Source organism: Mus musculus, chromosome 9, assembly GCF_000001635.26.
Source record: "Mus musculus strain C57BL/6J chromosome 9, GRCm38.p6 C57BL/6J".
NCBI classification, from domain to species: Eukaryota; Metazoa; Chordata; class Mammalia; order Rodentia; family Muridae; genus Mus; species Mus musculus.
Genome location: NC_000075.6, coordinates 89,097,990 through 89,118,251, shown reverse-complemented (window position 1 = coordinate 89,118,251; position 20,262 = coordinate 89,097,990). Strand labels below are relative to the sequence as shown.

The window sequence follows — 20,262 nt, the reverse complement described above, 5'->3', positions numbered from 1 at the left end:
TGCCTAATTATGCTATTCCTCTGGGCCTAGTGAAAAAACCCACACCAGGGGACTTTCTTTCTACTAACCCTTTCAGGAATAATACTACCACAACCCACCTATTTCCTAGGCCAGTGTGAATTCATTCCTGTGTATGGGTTTGACTCGGCTATTGTTCCAAGTAATTACTATGTAGACTAGCCCTGAGCTTTCTAGCTCTTATTCAAGTAAATTGTACTACCTGATTCTTTTCACTGTCTCTACTAGAGGTAAATTTGAATGTTACTGAATAGGTAACCTTCTTACTGAATTCCAAGCTCAGGGTCAGCTTCAAGGACTTCCCAAGACATTGGAACACTGGTGGAAGCTTAATCTAACTTAGCTATATGTCTAAATCAATCCTAAAAGGCACTTATAATAAAACAATACTAAAAGAGAGCAGGCAGATCCATTCACCAGAATAATGTGAGGGAAGGTTGGGAGGATACATGATATGGGAATGCCAAGGTTCCAGGAGGCTAAGTTTCCATGAAACTCTTGGCTTTAGGACTGCTTCCAGGTTTCTAGGCCTGTCACACGAGTCACTACTGGAGTGGATGAAACATTTGTCTATCTTATTTTCTCAAAGAACTAGCTCTTTGTGTCACTGATTTTTAAAATTATTCTCTTTGCTTTTAATTTATATATATTTTTTTCATCCCTGAGTTTGGTTATTTCCTGCAGTCTATTCCTCTTGAGTGGGTTGGCTTCTTTTGGTTGTAGAACTTTCAGATGTGCTGTTAAGGTTCTAATATGAAACCTCTCTGGTCACCTTATGAAGGCTCTTAGTGCTATGAACTTTCCTCTTACCATGGCTTTTATTGTGTCCCCTAATTTAGATATGTTGTGCCTTATTTTCATTGACTTCTAAAATGTCTTTAATTTCTTTATTTCTTTTTTGACACAGTGGTCATTGAATAGAGAGCTGTTCAGTTGCCATAAGTTTGCATGCTTTCAGTTTCTGTTGTTAAAGTCCCAAGTTTGATCTGATCCATCTAAATCCATCATGATCTGATTGAGTTATCCAGTCCCTTGTATCTGTTGAGGATTGTTTTTGGCTAGTTGTAATGGTCAGTTTTGGGGACGGTTCCATGATCTGCTGAGAAGAAGGTATATTCTTTTGTATTTGGCTGAAATGTTTTTAGATATCTGTTAGACTCATTTGATTCATAATGTCTACTAGTTCTATTACTTCTGTATCTAGTTTCTGTCTCTGTCACCTGTCCACTGGTGAGAATGGAGTGTTGAAGTCTCTCACTATTAATGTGTATATTTCAAAGTATGATTTCAGCCTTAGTAAAGTTACTTTTACAGTCTTGGGTGCCTAGCATTTGGGGCATGGGTATTCAGACTTGAGACATCATTTTGATGGATTTTTCCTTTAATGCATTTGAAGTCTCTTCCCCTGTCCTTATAAAATAATATTTGGTTACTACAGCTTGTTTCTTGGGTCTGTCTGCTTAGAAAAAAATACTTTTTTAGCCATTTACTCTGAGGTAATATCTATTTTATTTGCTGAGATATGTGTCTTGCTTGCAGGAGAATGTTGATCCTGTTTTCACATACATTTTGTTAGCCCATTTCTTTTTATTGGGTAATTTAGTCCATTGATTTTAGAAGATATCACTAACCAATAATTGTTAATTCCTGGTATTTTGATGTTGGTGGTAGGTTTTGTGTGTGTGTGTGTGTGTGTGTGAGAGAGAGAGAGAGAGAGAGAGAGAGAGACAGAGAGAGACAGAGAGAGACACAGAAAGTGAGATGGGTTGTGGATTCTTTTCTTTTGGTTCTGCTGGTGTGAAATTATTTATTGTATTTTATTGGGTGTAGTTAGTCTTATTGGGATTGAGGTCCTCTGTGGGGCTTTATTAGTGGAAAATATTGTTTAAATTTGGTTTTGTCATTTCTTGGTATCTCCATCTATGGTGATTGAATGTTTAGCTGGATATATTATTCTGCACTGACATCTGTAGTCTCTTAGGGTCTGTAAGACATCTGCCCAGGTGCTTCTGGTTTTAGAGTCTCTGTTGAGAAATCAGGTGTGCTTCTTATATGTCTGCTTTTATATGTTACTTGGTCTTTTCCCTTGAAACTTTTAATATTCCCTCTTTGTTCTGTACATTTAGTGTTTTGATTATTATGTGGCAGGAGGAATTTCTTTTTTGGTCCAGTCTATTTGGTGATCTGTATGCTTCTTGTATATGAATCTCTTTTAGGTTAGGGGAACTTTATTCTAAGATTTTGTTGAAGCTATTTTGTGAATCTTTGAGCTGTGACTCTTCTCCTTCTTCTATTCCTATTATTCTTAGGCTTGGTCTTTCCATAGTATTCCAAAATTCCTTGATGTTTTGTGTCATGAACCTTTTAGATTTAGCATTTTCTTTGATATATCATTTTTTTTCTATTGTATTTTCTACACCTGAAATTCTCTCTTCTATCTCGTGTTTTTCTGTTGGTGATGATGTGTCTACAGTTCCTGTTCTATTTCCTAGGTTTCCCAACTCCAGGAATGCCTCAGTTTTTATTTTCTTTATTGCTTCTATTTCCATTTTCGGTTCTCAGACAGTGTTATTCATTTCCTTCACCTCTTTGACCTGTATTTCTGACCCGTCCAGCAGGTCCAGTTATTCGACGGTTTCGAGGGGACCTTCTCCTAAGAATCAAATGGGGGGAGAGAAGGACGGACACCAAGTGCGAGAAACGACACATAAACAGTCTGAGAAGCATCAAGGTGTCACTGTATTAGCAAGGCTCAAGGCTTAAATGCATAAGCAAAAGGGGAAGTACTTCTCAGCAGGAGGGATGGGGCAGAGGAAATGCACGCGGAAAAAGAGGAAGTACTTCTCAGCAGGAGGGGTGGGGCAGCAGAAATTTTTCTTTTGGCAACTACACAGGGAAGCAGGAACTTGGTGGTATCAGGGTACATCTTGTGGTCAGGACATCCGGCGCTGACTTAGGGCTGGAACAATCTGTGGTTGTTCTCGGAACAGTGAGTCGGTAGCCCGCTATCGACCCCCTTTTCTTCTCGGGGGGAGAGGCCCAATTCAGAGATCAGGACAATTGTGTGGTCTTAATAGCTCCCAACATATTTCTTAAAGGGATTCATTCATTTTCTCTTTAAAGGCCTCTATAATCTTTACAAGATTGTATTTAAGGCCATCTTCTAGTGCTTTGGCTGGGTTAGGCTATCCCCCGGGCTTGCTATAGTAGGATAGGTGGGCTCTGATGGTGCCATATTGCTGTGGCTCTTTTTGACTGTGTTCCCATAATGTGCTTTAGCCATCTGGTTTTTCCTTATGTTGGCTGGATGTTCCCAATGCCAGCAAGGCCCCTCGGGAAGGCTAGGAGAGCTGTGAACCAGACCGTGGAGGTCAGGGGACAATACACAGCTTACTACCTATGTTACCTGAGCCCTAGGTGGAATCGACTGGCAAGGGAATAATGGGAAAGGATCCCATAACAATCTTGGGGGTCCCAAATGTCTCCTAGGAATGGCAGAGCATGCTCAGAGCCAGACAATGGAGGTCAGGAGACCCAGAACAACTCATCCATGCTGGCTGTGTTCCAGGGGGACCCTATTCATCTAGCTGGACCTCAAGTATACCTGACTGGCAAGGGATTTGTGGCTTGGGTCAGTTTCAAATCTTGTTGTTCCTGAAGCCCCCACTCAGTCCACCACATAGGATCAGGATGCATTGTGGGAACAAGTTTCCTTGAGAAGGCAGGTCAAACCCAGAACCAGACAATGGAGGTCAGAGAATCAAGCATAACTTACCTCTGCATTTTGGTCCAGACCAGTATGAAGTAGCTTTTCTTTGCTTCCTTGTCATTTGTCACATTGGGTTGTCCCTGCTTTGTTAACCTGGTCATGCTCCTTTCTGGCTTATGTCCTTTCTACCCCTCAAGACTCGTCCTTCAGACGGACTAGTCTAGGCACAGCAAGATGCACAAAGTTGATGGTAAAACAGAATTTTATGGCACACATGGTGACACATACCTCTATTCCCTGCAATCTGGAGGGTGAGACAGGAGGATTTCAAGGCCAGGTTAGACTACATGCCAAGTCCCTGTCTCAGCAAACTTATAAAATATGTGTCATTTTCAAAATGTCAAAGAAAGCGTTCTTGTGTATATATAAAATTAATACATCAAAGAGCTTATGTCATGAGTTATTATTCCTAACAACTTAAGAATACATCACGAATTCATTGAATAGCACTATTGCTGGGATATTCGTATACAATTTTAGAGTAAAATGTTAGGATAAATATGCTAAGTAAATAAGCTGTAAATAATTGTGGTTATGTACCTCATAAAAATAAATTAGATTTAGCCTCCCTAGACAAAACTCTGTTAGTTAAACAGTAAATTTGGCCAGTTTGGGACTGATAACTCAATGTACTCAGATGATCTAAGATCACTCTTCTGGTCTTGACTATGAGTATAATACAGGGAGACTGTACCTTCTAGTCTGGCCACATTCCCATTTCAGGTAAGTTTGTGGTGATTGTGAATAATTTCCAAAGTGTGTGTCTTTGGAGGGTTACATGGCTTAGAACTCAATGATACAGTCCAACTCCTGTGTTCTCAAAGAATACTGTATATCTGGGGCTTTGACATCCACTTGTCCATTAAGAAAACTTAATTATGGGAAATTTAATACCGTATGCTCAAGTGCACAGGATTGGTGATGTACACACATGCATATGATAGCACACAGGCACACAGGAACACAAGGTGTGAGGAAATAAACAGTGGGAGACACAGGACAGATGCAAATTACTGAACCTTCCCAAGGCAGAATTAACGTTATCTTTCACTTCCTGAGCTCAACTTTCTCTCTTCCTTTCTACTATTAATAGTATCGTGTAGAAGACAGCAGACTTGCCGGCTCTGGGCACCTGTGACACATGCTGCTACCTGGGCTGTTTATGAACAACAATCTTTGGGACCAGCCTCAGAGGAACTTCAACAGCTGTCTGCATAGATCAAGGCAGATCTCTATGATCAACTTCAGGTCCCTGTTTGCAGTGCCTGTTTAGGCAAATTGACATCTCTTTATGATATATTCTTAGAACTTTGTGTTTCTATGTGCTTTTAGCTTCATTAAAGGTCTATAAATTGAGTCCCTTTGTTTTTTATTTAAGTCTGAGTATTCCTATGGAGTCCAGAATACAGTATCCAATAGCTGTTATGATAGGTAATTGTGCCCCACCGAATGTGACTACTTAGAACTGAACTCCAGTTCTCTGCAAGAGCAGCCAACATACTTAGCTACTGAGCCACTGTTTCAGCACCTACATCTCCATCTTGGAGGCACATTTGATATTTTGATAGAACCTGGCCACAGATTCAGACAGATTTAAATGTACTCTCACAGACTATCTCCAACACCAGAGAGAAGAGGAAAACTGTCTACAAGAGGGAGACATCATCCCTGAGAATCCTATGTAGTGCATCCCATGTAGTATGCCTGAATTCTGGAAGCTGACCTTTGGTCCCATTCCTCTGGAGACTCTTCATAAGTCCACTGGGTACCTGAGTAGTCTAAGACAGCCAAATTCAGGGGCGCTTCTTCAAAAGCTGGCTTGGTCCCGGGAGTACACTCCAGAGGACCAGTTCTCACACAAAGGTGATAAAGGCCATGGCCCTGCCACAGCATTGTGGAAACATGGTTCAGGGCCTTGCACTTGCAAGGCAAGCATTCTTTCCAAGAACCACACCCTCAGTCACAAAACCTCTTTGGAAAGTAGTTTTCATTAAAGGAACATGGATATTTACCTGAAAGATTCAAATTGCATATCTTTATATTTGAAAATATTTGCTTAGGTAGCAATTGAACAGTTACCATTATAGTCCATAAAGGTCAGAAGTTTTTCAGCATATCACAAAGAATGGTAAATAATTTACTTATTTTCAAATGTGATTTCATTGAATGCACGTCAATGAAGCCTGCCTCACGTGGGCATTTCTCCCCTGTAAATGTTAGTCCTTCATCGAATGAATGCCACTATCTGAGTTCAGTCAAAGAAGTTACTCCAGTGGAGATTTGAAACTTTTATGGTATTTTGAGAAATACCAATTTTATCTCTCTCTTTCTCTCTCTCTCTCTCTCTCTCTCTCTCTCTCTCTCTGTGTTTGTGTTGATCATATGGGTACACTTGCATGTTTGTGTACATGTATATAGACATCAGAGGTCAACTTCAGATGTTTGTAACTCCTCAGGAAACATACCTGTTTTTTTTATTCAGACAGGGTCTCTCACTGGCCAGAAGCTCACAGAAGGCTAGGCTGGTTAACCTCAAGCACCAGGCATTGCCTATCTCTACCTCCCCAGATCCTCCATTGCAAGAAGGCTGCTCTTGTACAGCACGCACTTTACAGACTGAGCTGTCCTCCAGCTTTCCCTTACCTCAGCCTGCTCTTCCAGAGGTCCTGAGTTCAATTCCCAGCAACCACATGGTGGCTCACAACCATCGGTAATGGGGATCTGTTGCCTCTTCCGGTGTGTCTGAAAAAAGCAACAGTGTATTCATACACGTAAAATAAATATATCTTAAAAAAAAGAGTGAACTGTAAGAGCTCACTTTACTACAATAGAGTAGAAATATAACAGAATAAAAAGATCAAAGAGGTAGCAAAATATTCCAGAAAGTAGATAGTGACTTTAATATGAGAATCACTAATAAAATGTGATTGCTGGTCAAGTTTTCTCAAGGTGTAACCTGAAAGTCTGCACTTTGCACATTTAGATTGCATTTGACTAGCTAGATTCCAAGATATAATCACCAGTATGATTGCTCCTATCCTAAATGGTAGTTTAAATTTAAACAAACTTAATTTAGTAAATTTTATATTTAAAACCACCTCCCTTAGCCCCATTAGCCATATGATAGTTGTGACTATGGACCACACTTGAATAGTCCAGGGATAGGACACTTACTCATGGAAGACCGTTCTGCCCGGCAGCATGTATTCCAAAATGTGGTTTTCAAGCAGCTCTCTGTAGACTGCACATTAAGGTAGAATGCAGAGGGATAAGATACTGGAAATATACATTTTGACCACTCTCCCCTGGCATTTTTTAAAAAAAGATTTATTTATTTATTATATGTAAAGATGTTGGGCCCTTCCGCTCCACTCGAGCCCGAGGGTACCTTGCCAGCAGACTCGCCCAACACCCGCACGGGCCCACACAGGATTCTCCACGGGATCCTAAGACCTCTGGTGAGTGGAAATCAGCGCTTGCCCCAATCCAATCGCAAGGAACCTGAGACCGTGGGAAATAGGGAAGCAGGCTACCCAGGCCTGACCTAGGGCACAAGCCCCTTCCGCTCCACTCGAGCCCGAGGGTACCTTGCCAGCAGACTCGCCCAACACCCGCAAGGGCCCACACAGGATTCCACACGGGATCCTAAGACCACTAGTGAGTGGAACACAACTTCTGCCAGAAGTCTGGTTCGAACACCAGATATCTGGGTACCCTCCCTGCAAGAAGAGAGCTTGCCTGCAGAGAATACTCTGCCCACTGAAATTAAGGAGAGAGCTACCCTCCCAGGTCTGCTTATAGAGGCTAACAGAGTCACCTGAAGAGCAAGCTCTTAACAGTGACAACTATAACAGCTAGCTTCAGAGATTACCAGATGGCGAAAGGCAAACGTAAGAATCCTACTAACAGATATCAAGACCACTCACCATCGTCAGAACGCAGCACTCCCACCCCACCTAGTCCTGGGCACCCCAACACAACCGAAAATCTAGACCCAGATTTAAAAACATTTCTCATGATGATGATAGAGGACATCAAGAAGGACTTTCATAAGTCACTTTAAGAATTACAGGAGAGCACTGCTAAAGAGTTACAGGCCCTTAAAGAAAAGCAGGAAAACACAGCCAAACAGGTAGAAATCATTAAAGAAAAACAGGAAAACACATCCAAACAGGTGATGGAAGTGAACAAAACCATACTAGAACTAAAAGGGGAAGTAGACACAATAAAGAAAACCCAAAGCGAGGCAACGCTGGAGATAGAAACCCTAGGAAAGAGATCTGGAACCATAGATGCGAGCATCAGCAACAGAATACAAGAAATGAAAGAGAGAATCTCAGGTGCAGAAGATTCCATAGAGAACATCGACACAAAGGTCAAAGAAAATACAAAATGCAAAAGGATCCTCACTCAAAACATCCAGGAAATCCAGAACACAATGAGAAGACCAAACCTACGGATAATAGGAATTGATGAGAATGAAGATTTTCAACTTAAAGGGCCAGCTAATATCTTCAACAAAATAATAGAAGAAAACTTCCCAAATCTAAAGAAAGAGATGCCCATGATCATACAAGAAGCCTACAGAACTCCAAATAGACTGGACCAGAAAAGAAATTCCTCCCGACACATAATAATCAGAACAACAAATGCACTAAATAAAGATAGAATATTAAAAGCAGTAAGGGAGAAAGGTCAAGTAACATATAAAGGAAGGCCTATCAGAATTACACCAGACTTTTCAGCAGAGACTATGAAAGCCAGAAGAGCCTGGACAGATGTTATACAGACACTAAGAGAACACAAATGCCAGCCCAGGCTACTATACCCGGCCAAACTCTCAATTACCATAGATGGAGAAACCAAAGTATTCCACAACAAAACCAAATTCACACATTATCTTTCCACGAATCCAGCCCTTCAAAGGATAATAACAGAAAAGAAGCAATACAAGGACGGAAATCACGCTCTAGAACAAGCAAGAAAGTAATCCCTCAACAAACCAAAAAGAAGACAGCCACAAGAACAGAATGCCAACCCTAACAACAAAAATAAAAACAAGCAACAATTACTTTTCCTTAATATCTCTTAATATCAATGGACTCAATTCCCCAATAAAAAGACATAGACTAACAGACAGGCTACACAAACAGGACCCAACATTCTGCTGCTTACAGGAAACCCATCTCAGGGAAAAAGACAGACACTACCTCAGAGTGAAAGGCTGGAAAACAATTTTCCAAGCAAATGTTCTGAAGAAACAAGCTGGAGTAGCCATTCTAATATCGGATAAAATCGACTTCCAACCCAAAGTTATCAAAAAAGACAAGGAGGGACACTTCATACTCATCAAAGGTAAAATCCTCCAAGAGGAACTCTCAATTTTGAATATCTACGCTCCAAATGCAAGGGCAGCCACATTCATTAAAGACACTTTAGTAAAGCTCAAAGCACACATTGCACCTCACACAATAATAGTGGGAGACTTCAACATACCACTTTCATCAATGGACAGATCGTGGAAACAGAAACTAAACAGGGACACAGTGAAACTAACAGAAGTTATGAAACAAATGGACCTGACAGATATCTACAGAACATTTTATCCTAAAACAAAAGGATATACCTTCTTCTCAGCACCTCACGGGACCTTCTCCAAAATTGACCATATAATTGGTCACAAAACAGGCCTCAACAGATACAAAAATATTGAAATTGTCCCATGTATCCTATCAGACCACCATGGCCTAAGACTGATCTTCAATAACAACATAAATAATGGAAAGCCAACATTCACGTGGAAACTGAACAACACTCTTCTCAATGATACCTTGGTCAAGGAAGGAATAAAGAAAGAAATTAAAGACTTTTTAGAGTTTAATGAAAATGAAGCCACAACGTACCCAAACCTTTGGGACACAATGAAAGCATTTCTAAGAGGGAAACTCATAGCTCTGAGTGCCTCCAAGAAGAAACGGGAGACAGCACATACTAGCAGCTTGACAACACATCTAAAAGCTCTAGAAAAAATGGAAGCAAATTCACCCAAGAGGAGTAGACGGCAGGAAATAATCAAACTCAGGGGTGAAATCAACCAAGTGGAAACAAGAAGAACTATTCAAAGAATTAACCAAACGAGGAGTTGGTTCTTTGAGAAAATCAACAAAATAGATAAACCCTTAGCTAGACTCACTAGAGGGGACAGGGATAAAATCCTAATTGACAAAATCAGAAATGAAAAGGGAGACATAACAACAGATCCTGAAGAAATCCAAAACACCATCAGATCCTTCTACAAAAGGCTATACTCAACAAAACTGGAAAACCTGGACGAAATGGACAAATTTCTGTACAGATACCAGGTACCAAAGTTGAATCAGGATCAAGTTGACCATCTAAACAGTCCCATATCCCCTAAAGAAATAGAAGCAGTTATTAATAGTCTCCCAGCCAAAAAAAGCCCAGGACCAGACGGGTTTAGTGCAGAGTTCTATCAGACCTTCAAAGAAGATCTAATTCCAGTTCTGCACAAACTATTTCACAAAATAGAAGTAGAAGGTACTCTACCCAACTCATTTTATGAAGCCACTATTACTCTGATACCTAAACCACAGAAAGATCCAACAAAGATAGAGAACTTCAGACCAATTTCTCTTATGAATATCGATGCAAAAATCCTCAATAAAATTCTCGCTAACCGAATCCAAGAACACATTAAAGCAATCATCCATCCTGACCAAGTAGGTTTTATTCCAGGGATGCAGGGATGGTTTAATATACGAAGATCCATCAATGTAATCCATTATATAAACAAACTCAAAGACAAAAACCACATGATCATCTCGTTAGATGCAGAAAAAGCATTTGACAAGATCCAACACCCATTCATGATAAAAGTCTTGGAAAGATCAGGAATTCAAGGCCCATACCTAAACATGATAAAAGCAATCTACAGCAAACTAGTAGCCAACATCAAAGTAAATGGAGAGAAGCTGGAAGCAATCCCACTAAAATCAGGGACTAGACAAGGCTGCCCACTTTCTCCCTACCTTTTCAACATAGTACTTGAAGTATTAGCCAGAGCAATTCGACAACAAAAGGAGATCAAGGGGATACAAATTGGAAAAGATGAAGTCAAAATATCACTTTTTGCAGATGATATGATAGTATATATAAGTGACCCTAAAAATTCCACCAGAGAACTCCTAAACCTGATAAACATCTTCGGTGAAGTAGCTGGATATAAAATTAACTCAAACAAGTCAATGGCCTTTCTCTACACAAAGAATAAACAGGCTGAGAAAGAAATTAGGGAAACAACACCCTTCTCAATAGTCACAAATAATATAAAATATCTCAGCATGACTCTAACTAAGGAAGTGAAAGATCTGTATGATAAAAACTTCAAATCTCTGAAGAAAGAAATTAAAGAAGATCTCAGAAGATGGAAAGATCTCCCATGCTCATGGATTGGCAGGATCAACATTGTAAAAATGGCTATCTTGCCAAAAGCAATCTACAGATTCAATGCAATCCCCTTCAAAATTCCAACTCAATTCTTCAACGAATTAGGAGAGATTTGCAAATTCATCTGGAATAACAAAAAACCTAGGATAGCAAAAACTCTTCTCAAGGATAAAAGAACCTCTGGTGGAATCACCATGCCTGACCTAAAGCTTTACTACAGAGCAATTGTGATAAAAACTGCATGGTGCTGGTATAGAGACAGACAAGTAGACCAATGGAATAGAATTGAAGACCCAGAAATGAATCCACACACCTATGGTCACTTGATCTTCGACAAGGGAGCTAAAACCATCCAGTGGAAGAAAGACAGCATTTTCAACAATTGGTGCTGGCACAACTGGTTGTTATCATGTAGAAGAATGCGAATCGATCCATACTTATTTCCTTGTACTAAGGTCAAATCTAAGTGGATCAAGGAACTTCACATAAAACCAGAGACACTGAAACTTATAGAGGAGAAAGTGGGGAAAAGCCTTGAAGATATGGGCACAGGGGAAAAATTCCTGAACAGAACAGCAATGGCTTGTGCTGTAAGATCGAGAATTGACAAATGGGACCTAATGAAACGCCAAAGTTTCTGCAAGGCAAAAGACACCGTCAATAATACAAAAAGACCACCAACAGATTGGGAAAGGAACTTTACCTATCTTAAATCAGATAGGGGACTAATATCCAACATATATAAAGAACTCAAGAAGGTGGACTTCAGAAAATCAAATAACCCCATTAAAAAATGGGGCTCAGAACTGAACAAAGAATTCTCACCTGAGGAATACCGAATGGCAGAGAAGCACCTGAAAAAATGTTCAACATCCTTAATCATCAGGGAAATGCAAATCAAAACAACCCTGAGATTCCACCTCACACCAGTCAGAATGGCTAAGATCAAAAATTCAGGTGACATCAGATGCTGGCGTGGATGTGGAGAAAGAGGAACACTCCTCCATTGTTGGTGGGATTGCAAGCTTGTACAACCACTCTGGAAATCCGTCTGGCGGTTCCTCAGAAAATTGGACATAGTACTACCGGAGGATCCAGCAATACCTCTCCTGGGCATATATCCAGAAGATGCCCCAACTGGTAAGAAGGACACATGCTCCACTATGTTCATAGCAGCCTTATTTATAATAGCCAGAAGCTGGAAAGAACCTAGATGCCCCTCAACAGAGGAATGGATACAGAAAATGTGGTACATCTACACAATGGAGTACTACTCAGCTATTAAAAAGAATGAATTTATGAAATTCCTAGCCAAATGGATGGACCTGGAGGGCATCATCCTGAGTGAGGTAACACATTCACAAAGGAACTCACACAATATGTACTCACTGATAAGTGGATATTAGCCCCAAACCTAGGATACCCAAGATATAAGATACAATTTCCTAAACACATGAAACTCAAGAAAAATGAAGACTGAAGTGTGGACACTATGCCCCTCCTTAGAAGTGGGAACAAAACACCCATGGAAGGAGTTACAGAGACAAAGTTTGGAGCTGAGATGAAAGGATGGACCATGTAGAGACTGCCATATCCAGGGATCCACCCCATAATCAGCATCCAAACGCTGACACCATTGCATACACTAGCAAGATTTTATCGAAAGGACCCAGATGTAGCTGTCTCTTGTGAGACTATGCCGGGGCCTAGCAAACACAGAAGTGGATGCTCACAGTCAGCTAATGGATGGATCACAGGGCTCCCAATGGAGGAGCTAGAGAAAGTACCCAAGGAGCTAAAGGGATCTGCAACCCTATAGGTGGAACAACATTATGAACTAACCATTACCCCGGAGCTCTTGACTCTAGCTGCATATGTATCAAAAGATGGCCTAGTCGGCCATCACTGGAAAGAGAGGCCCATTGGACAAGCAAACTTTATATGCCCCAGCACAGGGGAACGCCAGGGCCAAAAAGGGGAAGTGGGTGGGTAGGGGAGTGGGGGTGGGTGGGTATGGGGGTCTTTTGGTATAGCATTGGAAATGTAAATGAGCTAAATACCTAATAAAAAATGGAAAAAAAAAAGATGTTGGGAGCTATTAAGACAACACAATTGTCCTGATCTCTGAATTGGGCCTCTTCCCCAGAGAACAAAAGGGGGTCAAATGCGGGCCACCGACGCACCGCTCCGAGAACAACCACAGAATGTTCCAGCCCTTAGTCAGCACCAGATGTCCTGACCATAAGATGTACCCTGATACCACCAAGTTCCTGCTTCCCCGTGTAGCAGCCAAAAGAAAAATTTCCACTGCCCCACCCCTCCTGTTGAGAAGTACTTGTACTTCCCCTTTTGCTTGTGCATTTAAGCCTTGAGCTTTGCTGAATACACAGACACCTTGATGCTACTCAGACTGCTTCCGTGTCATTCTCCCACTTGGTGTCTGTCTCTCTCTCCCCCCCCCCCCATTTGGTTCTTAGGAGAAGGTCCCCTCGAGACCCTCGAATAACTGGACCTGCTGGATGGGTCATAAGTACACTGGAGCTGTCTTCAGATAACCCAGAATTCGATCTCATTACAGATGGTTGTGAGCCACCATGTGGTTGCTGGGAATGGAACTCAGGACCTTCTGAAGTGTAATCATTGCTCTTAACCACTGAGCCATGTCTCCTGTTCTCCTCTGCCATTCTTATGTGAGTTAAAGTTAGAGGAACATTCTACAAACATCCAAGATCTGATCTCTAGATGTCAAACTAATACAGAGCTAGGTGAGTTTCACACAAGGATAGGAAGTGATCCAGCTTATCTGCTATCAGGATATAAAGTGACTATATGAAAAATAAATAAACTTGACTTTGAATTAGGGGAAAAATGACAAAAGAAACAGAAAGAAATCAAATAAATCCCAGACCCCAGTTCTTCCAGCCATGAAAATCAAAGCAAGTTGATTACAGGTGAAAATGCTATTGTTGGTGGAGCTCTTGGTGGAGCCTATGACAAGACTGCTATGTAGGATGGAGGAGGGCTAAGCCATCAGCCTCCAGCATTCAGCAGGTGTGCAGTTGGTCCCCCTTCTATTCTCTGATCCCATCTACCTCTGGTTTTCCAGGTGCCAGTGTGAGGATCAGAGTTTACATCCAGTTTCAAGACTAAATTTCATTCCTGGAAGGACCAACTAAGAAGTCCATTCTTCTACAAACTTTGGACACCTCTTTTCTTTCCCAGAGACATATTTTGGGATGAACCTGAATGAAAATGCCTCCATAGTCCTATCAGGAGTGGCACTATTAGAAGATATGGCCTTGTTGGAGAAGCTGTATTCTTTTGGGAGGAAGCGTTCCACTGGGGTTGGACTTGGAGGTGTCAGCTGCTCAAATCAGGCCCATATCTCTCTGTCTTCCTGCTTCCTGCTGATCCAGAGGTAGAACTCTCAGCTCTTCTCCAGCACCATATCATGTGCATACCACCATGCCTCCCGCCATGATGATAATGGACTAAACCTCTGAACTGTAAGTCAGCCCCCAGTTAAATCTTTTTCCTTTATGAGAGTTGCCGTGCTTATGATGCCATTTGACAGCAATAGACACCCTAATTAAGAAACCACTTCTTTGACTATTCATTCCCTTTCAGATCAAAAGAAAAAAAAAGCAATCAAAGAGTTTCATTTTCTTTAAAAAGAACATTTCATAGTTCAGCTCTGTTATCTTATCTTATTTTATCAATTTCATCCCCATCTCTCTAGATTTGTATTTATTTCTGTACCACTCTCATAGCATCTCAGTGTTGGGCCTAGTTTTCCATGTAGTATTTGATTTTCCCCTCTTGGATCTTTTCTCCTGGTTCTAGGTATTAGTAGAAAATGGCCTAAATCATTGCTGCTGACACCTGGCCATTAGGGCCTTCTACATACCACACAGCCAGCTGATTTTCATAGAGCTACTGTGTGAGTCTTAGGGTAAGCTCTGCAGAGACTGATGCTCTACCACTCTTAGCTGAGCTCATACAGCCTTGATTGCTGTTCACCCTGTAGACAGCCCCTTCCTAAGTCCCTCATTCAGTCTGGCAGTTCTCTTGGTCAAGCTCCCTTGATGCTGGTGTTGTGTCCGACCAGCGGCTCACATGTCTGGGTTCTAGTCTGGAGAGGCATCTTGGAATCCTGGAAGAGAAGAGGGAGCTAGGCTGTGTGATACACTGCCTATGGCCACATTAGTTACGGCTCATGATTACAAGCTCCAGAGTGGAGCATGAAGGCAGGGAGGGGGCAAGCCTACTCCTGCTGTCTCAGATCTCCCAGGTTCCCAGAGTTTGAGCATACTTCCACCTCACCAGTCTCATGCCCATCTACTGGCATGGTCCACCTGCCCTACATCCAGATAGACCTTTAAGCCTTAGAATGCATCAAGAATAACAAGCAAGAATCCACTCCAGGGGAGGGGCTGGAGAGATGGCTCAGCAGTTAAGAGCACTGTCTGCTCTTGCAGAGGTCCTGAGTTCAATTCCCAGCAACAAAAGAGGGTGTCTGATGCCCTCTTTTGGTGTGTCTGAAGACACTACAGTGTACTCATAAATAAATTTCTTTTTAAAAAGAATCCACTTCAGTTTGAGTAGTGTTCTTTGTATAAAACAAATGTCAAGTTACAAGAGAGAATCCACACAGGGTTAAGAAAGTTTAAGAATGTGTTGAATGGGCTGCTGAGATGGCTCAGCAGTTAAGAGCACTGACTGCTCTTCTGGAGGTCCTGAGTTCAAATCCCACCCATAATGAAATCTGAAGACAGCTACAGTGTACTTACATATGATAAATAAAATTTAAAAAAGAATGTGTTGAATGGCTGTGAAGGAAGTTTCCCTAGTACTTACACTTGAGAACTTATAAAAACACTCGCATAGGAGTAAATTTTTATAAATGTAATAACTGAGGAAAAATGTCCTCCTAGAGGTCAAAACTTGGAGTGCAGCTAAGTATTTACATAGGGGGAAACATGAATGTAAAGAATATAAAAGTTTGGGGGCTGGAGAGATGGCTCAGAGGTTAAGTGGTGTCGCACGCCTTTAATCCCAGCACTCGGGAGGCAGAGGCCGGCGGATTTCTGAGTTCGAGGCCAGCCTGGTCTACAAAGTTAGTTTCAGGACAGCCAGGGCTACACAGAGAAACCCTGTCTTGAAGAACCAAAAAAAAAAAAAAAAAACCAAAAAACCGACTGCTCTTCTGAAGGTCACAAGTTCAAATCCCAGCAACCACATGGTGGCTCACAACCATCCGTAATGAGATCTGATGCCCTCTTCTGGTGCGTCTGATGACAGCTACAGTGTACTTACATATAATAAATAAATAAATCTTTAAAAAAAAAAAGAATATAAAAGTTTGCCGGGCTGTGGTAGCGCATGCCTTTAATCCCAGCACTCAGGAGGCAGAGGCAGGTGGATTTCTGAGTTTGAGGCCAACCTGGTCTAGAAAGTGAGTTCCAGGACAGCCAAGGCTACACAGAGAAACCCTGTCTCAAAAAAAAAAAAAAAAAAAAAAAGTTTGACCCATGTTTTTTACTTAATATATCTGAGATAACTCATTAGAGAGAAACTCAGTGAATGCCATGGATGTGGAAAATCCTTTTATGACAGGATTTAGAAAAATCTATGATATAATTAAAGTTGAAAATCATTTTGACATCATTCATGCCTTAATATACATGATAAAGTCCACAATGGGTAAATGCTCTTCAAGAAATATAATCATTAAAAAAAAACTGTTTGGAGTCGGGCGGTGGTAGCACACACCTTTAATCCCAGCACTTGGGAGGCAGAGGCAGGCAGATTTCTGAGTTCGAGGCCAGCCTGGTCTACAAAGTGAGTTCCAGGACAGCCAGGGCTATACAGAGAAATCCTATCTCGAAAAACCAAGAAAAAACCAAACCAAACCAAACAAAAAAACCCCTGTTTGGAATTTACTCCTTGTTAAATATGAGATCACCCCGTGAATGGAGTCTCTGTGAAAGGAGTCACTGGGGAAATGCTCCTGGAGAAGTTTACCTCAGAGACTAAAAGAAGTCTTGGTGTGGGTGAACATCGTTTGAAACCTTTCACCCCAGAATTTATCCTGTTTACGAGTAATGCGGTATAAGGGAGGGAGGGAGTGGAGACTGAGGGAATGGCCAACAAGTAACCAGTCTAACTTGAGACCCATCCCATGGGCCAGCACCAATCCCTAACACTATTAATGATACTCTTAGGCTTGCTGACAGGAGTAAGTTATCCTCTGAGAGGCTCCACCCAGCAGCTGACTCAGATACAGACACCCACAGTCAAACAGAGGATGAAGCTTGGGGACTCCTATGGAAGAATAGGAGGAAGGATTGTGGGGGCCAAAGGGGATAGGAATTCCACAGGAAGACCAACAGAGTTAACTAATCTGGGCCCTTGGGGCCCTCAGAGTCTGAACCATCAACCAAAGACCATACACAGGCTGGACCTAGACCTCCTTGAGCAGCTTGGTCTTCATGTGGGTCCCGAACACCTGGAGCAAGGGCAATCTCAAAAGCTGTAGCCTGTTCAGGATATGTTCTTCTAGTTGAGATGCCTTGTCTGACCTAGGTGGGAGAGGAAACACCCAGTTGTGCAGAGGCTTGAAGTGCCAGGGTTTGGGGATGTATACCCAGGGGGCCACTCACCCACTCAGAGAAGGGGATGAGGTGATGGGGGAAGGATTGTGGGAGGAAGTGACAGGGAGGGGGTGGTGAGTGGAAACCAATCATTGGCATATATCACAAAATGCACACAAAGAAATAATACTGGGTAGCAGAGTAATTATGTGGCCCCCAGAGACTATTTTCTTATCTCTGGAAATAGGTTACAACTTTCAGCCTCCACTCGTGGCTATTACAATTTAAATGAGCTCTGCTAGGAGACTCTGAACTCAAGAGATGAGTAGAACTAGACTTGGCAGTCTGAAAGATAGCAGGTAGTGGTTTTCAGGTTCTTTGTCAGGTCGGAGTGAAGTGCTCATGACCCGAAGGACATCTTTGTAAACGTTGGTAGGAGAAAGTTACTGCAGGTTAAGAATTTTTTGATGAAAATGGATCTCTAACCTTTATCTCTGTGCCATGTATTTGGTGCATTAGTGAGAAATAAATATATAATGTTTAGTCTTCCCAGCTGTGATCTGTTCTCATTATATTACCAAGAACTCATTATTGGTCATTCGTTTTATGAATACAGAGAATCTTGCAGAGAGATGTGAGGAGCCCTTTATCAGCACATCCATACAGAAGCCTCCCCTGAGTCCCAGGTTAATTGTAGAAAATAAAATGTGGAAAAAAACACAGTGAATCATTTGGGGGAATGCTTTTTTTTTTTTTTTTTTTTTTTTTTTTTTTTTTTTTTTTTTCCCCGAGACAGGGTTTTTCTTTATAGCCCTGGCTGTCCTGGAACTCACTTTGTAGACCAGGCTGGCCTTGAACTCAGAAATCCGCCTACCTCTGCCTCCCGAGTACTGGGATTAAAGGTGTGCACCACCACGCCCGGCTGAGGAATGCTTTTTATTATGTGAGTTTATCTCATTGAAAAATGTAGATGTCAAATGTTTTTATAGTATTTCCAGGGTTGTTTTTGTTTTTGTTTTTTGAGACAGGGTTTCTCTGTATAGCCCTGGCTGTCCTGGAACTCACTTTGTAGACCAGGCTGGCCTCAAACTCAGAAATCCTCCTGCCTCTGCCTCCTGAGTGCTGGGATCAAAGGCATGCGCCACCATGCCCAACATATTTCCAGTTTTATACAAAATTATAATACATAGAGACATACCAACTCATGCATTATACATATGGATAGAGGTACTGTTAAATTTAACTTTAACAACAAATATTTAAATATTTACCAGACATAAAACACATGGAGTAGCTGGGCAGTGGTGGCACACAACAACAACAACCAAAAAAACAAAACAAATAAACAACAACAACAAAAAAAACCCCACGGAGTGATAATAGTCTGAGGATATGTGATGGCATTTTCTTTTTTAGGTTGAAAATCGAAGATCAGGTAGTTTCATCATTTTAGCTTCTTCTGTGGGCCTACTTGACTGTTTAAACACATTAGAGGGTCAGAAGGGGATCAAGCTAAGTACAGAAAGACAAAAACATGCTTTGCGCTGCATTAAAAATAATACAAGAAGCTGGGTGTGGTGGCGCACGCCTTTGATCCCAGCAGAGGCAGAGGCAGGTGGATTTCTGAGTTCGAGGCCAGCCTGGTCTACAAAGTGAGTTCCAGGACAGCCAGGACTATATAGAGAAACCCTGTCTCGAAAAACCAAAAAACAAAAAAGGAAGGAAGGAAGGAAGGAAGGAAGGAAGGAAGGAAGGAAGGAAGGAAGGAAAGGAGGGAGGGAGGGAGGGAGAGGGAGGGAGGGAGGGACGGAGGGAGGGAGGGAGGGAGGAAGGAAGGAAGGAAGGAAGGAAGGAAGGAAGGAAGGAAGGAAGGAAAGAGAAAAAAAGAAAAAAAATACAAAATACTATCTTGGTTTCCTTATCTTGGCATAGTAGGGATTCACTCACCTTTCAACTTTTACAACACAATTAGCCAAGTTTTACTTAGCATATGAATAAACTGGGCATTGGTGGTAACACCTTTAATCCCAGCACTTGGAGGCAGAGGCCAGCAGATTTCTGAGCACAAGGCCAGCCTGTTCTATAGAATGAATTCCAGGACAGCCAGGGCTACACAGAGAAACCCTGTCTTGAAAAAAAAAAAAGAACCTTTTGAAAGGAATTTTCACAATAAACTCCATAGACTCAGTGAAACAAAACTAGGAGGGAGGCCCAAGCAAGGATGTTTGAATCTCACTTAGAAGGAGGGATAAAATAGTCATAGGAGGCAGAGGGAAGGGGGAACTGGGTGGGAGAGGGGAAGGGGAGGGGAATGGGGGATTTCAGATCAGGTATGGGGAGAAACAAGGGAGATAGCCAAGAGAATGAATCTGCAGCTAGTTGGGATGGGGGTAGGAGGCATTTCTAGGACATGCC

General features: G+C 41.7%; 1 long non-coding RNA gene across 1 annotated transcript in view; it reads left to right on the top strand.

Moving 5' to 3' along the window:
• 4930579C12Rik (RIKEN cDNA 4930579C12 gene) overlaps positions 1-5,143 on the top strand; it is a 64,779-nt gene extending 59,636 nt beyond the window's left edge. The window contains exon 25 of the long non-coding RNA NR_168074.1: positions 4,881-5,143. This is a non-coding gene — a long non-coding RNA (RIKEN cDNA 4930579C12 gene). The remainder of the gene's footprint in view (positions 1-4,880) is intronic.
• The last annotated feature ends 15,119 nt before the right edge of the window (positions 5,144-20,262 follow it).